This window comes from Cervus canadensis, chromosome 26 (assembly GCF_019320065.1).
Source record: "Cervus canadensis isolate Bull #8, Minnesota chromosome 26, ASM1932006v1, whole genome shotgun sequence".
Classification (NCBI taxonomy): domain Eukaryota; kingdom Metazoa; phylum Chordata; class Mammalia; order Artiodactyla; family Cervidae; genus Cervus; species Cervus canadensis.
This window is the reverse complement of record NC_057411.1, coordinates 6,769,453-6,773,808: the sequence shown is the minus strand read 5'-3', so window position 1 is coordinate 6,773,808 and position 4,356 is coordinate 6,769,453. Positions and strand designations below refer to the sequence as shown.

At 36.6% G+C, this 4,356-nt stretch overlaps 1 pseudogene; it reads right to left on the bottom strand.

Annotated features, from left to right (window-relative positions):
* Positions 1 to 2,482: 2,482 nt before the first annotated feature.
* LOC122428003 lies at positions 2,483 to 4,047 on the bottom strand (annotated as a pseudogene).
* Positions 4,048 to 4,356: the final 309 nt, after the last annotated feature.

Below are 4,356 nucleotides of genomic sequence, written 5' to 3'. Positions count from 1 at the left end.
CCATTTTATGACCCTCCAAGTGTCTACCCCAATTTTATGCAGTGAAATTCATGAGCAGCTCTCATCCTGCCCAGGTACTTAGTTTAGATTGCTGGACCAAAGCCCATGCTGTACTGTGCTAAATTGCTTCAGTCACGTCTGACTCTGTGACCCTGTGGACGGTAGCCCATCAGGCTCTTCTGTTCACGGGATTCTCCAGGCAAGAGCGCTGGAGTGAGTTGCCGTGCCCTCCTCCTGGGGATCTTCCCAACCTAGGGATGAAATCTGAGTCTCTTACATCTCCTGGATTGGCAGGGGGGTTCTTTACCACTAGTCCCACCTGGGAAGCCCACTGTATCAACACATCCTAGCCCTTATAAACACCCAAACTTCTACTTATTTTGAATTTAAAGGATTATATATGGCTTATTAGAAAAAGAAATCAAAAGAGATACATACTCTGAGAATATTTTCCTACCCTACAGAAACACACATATATATGAAACTTTTAATGATTCAACATCAATTAAGCAAGATGTCTAAAATATTATACATGAATATTACAATATGTAAAACCTATGAGGAAAGTCATTTTTGTAATTACTTAAAATGTTTAGAAACTTTTTTTTTTTTAACTCAGCATTTTATGCAACCACATATGTGTGAGAAAAGGTAGCTTTCTTACTTTAAAAAAAAGACTGTCTGTAAAAAAATTCCTGAAGTAGCCACTTGACCACTTTAACATGTACTGTCAGGACATTCTATATTAGAAGGCACATTGTCTGACTCCAATAAAGTGATGATATGGGCCACAGCTAATTAAGGCATAGGAGTTACTATGAACTGGACAGTAATGAGAACCAGCACAGGCAAACCTTTGGGAAATACCAGAGTTTCTAACACAGACAGCTGCTCTCCCCAACCACAATGAAGCAATTTTGTGACTCCATAGATTCTGAGAATCCCAACCAGAAACACAAGAAAAACAAGCTTTAAAGCTCCCACTCCCTTCAAGACTGTAGTTCTGTATCCATCACCTACATCTCTATGGGCCCTGGGTGATTTTTGATCTCTTGTGTATGGTCACATCATTGAGAAAATTCACAAGTCACAACTCCTTTATGGCAACTCTATCTTTGTCTTAGAGGAGGGAGTGAAACATCAAAATGCTCAAATCCTGGTTAGCACTGGCTGAATTTGCTGTACCTTCTCTTCTCTTCATGAAGATGATAAGCTTTCTTGAGCCAGTGAGACACGGAGTACCCTGTAGGAAAAGCAAAGATTATATCATGGGGAAATAAAACAATATTTCCAGTATTTATAACTAAAGCCCGATGAGTTTAACATTTCAGAATTAGACATGGAAACACAGCTTCTGAGAAACAGGAATGGTATCTCATAAATGCAGGATTCAGTTGAAATATCCAAGATCCGTTCAAGCCCTAACTTCTCATAATGGCAGAACGTCTTGCGAGCTCAAATTCTGCATCATCTTCACCATAAGAATTAGGAAATATTCACTGAAAGTATACTATATGCTATAGTCTGTATTAAGTATTGTGCATTTACAGATATGTTAAGTACAGTACTAATCTCAGTAATGTTAAGAGCCTACAGTAGAGAGAAAGAGACCTGGAAACAAATGTTTATGTACTGCAATATGCTCAAGTATAAGGTATTCAAGGCATTGTGGGGATGGTGAGATTTGAAATATTTACTCAGGTGTGTCGATGATCACATCCCAGAGTCTAGAAGGAGCAGTAGGAATTCCCTAGGAAACTAAAATCATGGTAAGCATTTCAGGCGAAAGGATATTGCTTTAATTGTGCATGAGGACATTTAACACTGTCTCCTATTCATGTAAATACAAGTAGTTCATTGTGGACAGAATGACAGACATGATTTACAAAGACTGACAGACAACACAAGAAAATAGAGGTCAGAATGTGAAGGGCTTTGTATTTCCCAGGAAGGAGGCTGGCTTTTTTCTTAGATGTATCATTTGAAGAATATTAAGCAAAGGAGTCATAATGTGAATCAGATTTATGTTTTTTGCTGGATGTAACACTAGCTGTAATGTGGAGAATGGATAGAAGAGGATTTAGGTAGGAAACACCTGTGTTTGATCAAATGACACTATGCATTTTGCATTTAGCCACAGTTCTTTACCAAAAGCTTTAATCTTTTCCATTGGCCAGGCACTTTGTGTATCTTACCTCATTCAATTCCCATAAAAGTTGTATGAGTTAATTATCATCAATCCATTCCTAGTAAGGAAACTGAAGTGTAGAAAGTTAAATGAGATGCTAAGAAAAATGGACAATTTTAACTTTGTATTTTTTTGGTATTCATTTGTATTTTTATACTCTCCCACAAGAATCATATAGGAAACATTCATGTTTATTAGCTTTTTATAAGTTGAAGTTTATAATTGATCCATCTCTTTAAGACCAAAGATAAAGCTTCTTTTTTAAATAACTATCAGTTTATTACAAAGGTTGATTTAGACATTAGCAATGGTGACTTCCACCTGGACTCCTGGCTCAGTATTGATGGAAGGGATCTGCTTGACAACCTCAGAAAGACCCTGCAGATCAATGAGTCACTTGTGGATCCTCATCTGGAACCAATCCCAAGTCTTAGAACCTTCACCACAAGGAGTTTCCCTTGTAGTCATTCTCAGTCTTGGTAGGCATCCAAACAGATCCTTTCACTTTGAGATTTTCTTCCCTTGTGCCTCTGATCAGGTCAGCATATACCTTCCCCAGGGACTTCACGTTGGGGCTGATAAGAGTGCTCCTAATCCAGTGAATGGCCACCTCTAGCTCCGCTGGAGCCTTGCTGGTATTTTTAAGGGCCAAGTCTGTGGTGTAGCTTCCTGACCTTTGTGTTCCTGGGCAGAGCGAACAGCCATCAGTCAGGAGCAGGAGCAGGCAGCATCCAGCTCCACTTCAGCAGCAACCACATTTTCCTCAAAGAGAGAAAATGCTTCTTGATTTTACTTGGAATAGTTCAAAAAGAAAATGTTTTTCTCTTGTAGAGTATCTTATGTTTAATAATTTAATAAAACTAATTAGTGTGTTATGTAGCATATATAGTTAGCCTATATCTGTGCATGTCTGCCTATACATGTCTGCCTATATCTGTGGATATTGTTTCTTTTTTTACTTATTTATTTTGTATTGGAGTATAGCTCATTAACAATGTTGTGATAGTTTCGGGTGGACAGCAGAGGGACTGAGTCATATATATATATATATATATGTATCCATTCACCCCCAACCTTCTCTCCATTCAAACTATCACATATAACATTAAGCAGAGTTCCCCATGCCCTAGAGTAGGACCTTATTGGTTATCCATTTTAAATATAGTACATGAGGATCCCAAACTCCTGAACAATTCCTTCTCCCCATCCTTCCTCCCTGACAACCATAAGTTTGTTATTTAAGTCTGTGAGACATATATATATATATGCATATATATATATATATATATATATAAAATTTGATAATATAACATTATATATGTATACATAATTCATATACCTACATAAACATACATATCTGTGAATATTATTTCTACAACAATTACCTCCACCACCACCAGTAAGTACCAGACTAACCTTGTCATGTTCCACAGACAAATAAAAATAAAAGGGTGGAAAAGACTTTAAGAGGAGCATTCAGCATCAGCTATTTTAATATGAGCTTTATAAACCCTTTGACCTTTTGCCACGGTTATTGTTCAAAGTAAGCAATATTTTTTTTAAACTTTGGATTATTAGAAACAAATTTTTATTTAAATGTTGTGAATCACATTCCACATCCCTACTTTGTGAAGCTGTTTTTGTCTTACTAAAACATCTGAATTAAAATGCTCTTATTCTTACCATTTTTAAACTCTTAATGCAAAACAAAATTCTAATACTGCCTTAAAAACTGATTTCTTTACAAAATTAACATGAAATTGCTAAGCAATGCCTGAATTAACACAAATCAGAGTGCATTACATGGTATTAGCAGCTAATTTATTGAAATCATTACGTCTGCTGTTAGAGAGCGCCATATGCCAACTCCAGAAATAACAAGCATTCAGAATCAGGGTCATTGCCTTTATATTTGCATATGTGGTACATTAATTGATCTCATGTGCATATTAAAATTAAAACTGCATTTTTCTCCAATATTCCCTAAGAAGTTTGGTTAGCATTTTGTTATTAAGGCAAATGTTTATTTCTAGATTATTTCTTTTGCCTATGTAAATTAACTTACACAAATCATTATTAGTTACGTTTCCTTATTTTCCATGGGCTTCCCAGGTGGCTCTGTGGTAAAGAATCCACCTGCCAATGCAAGAGACCCGGGTTTATTTGGT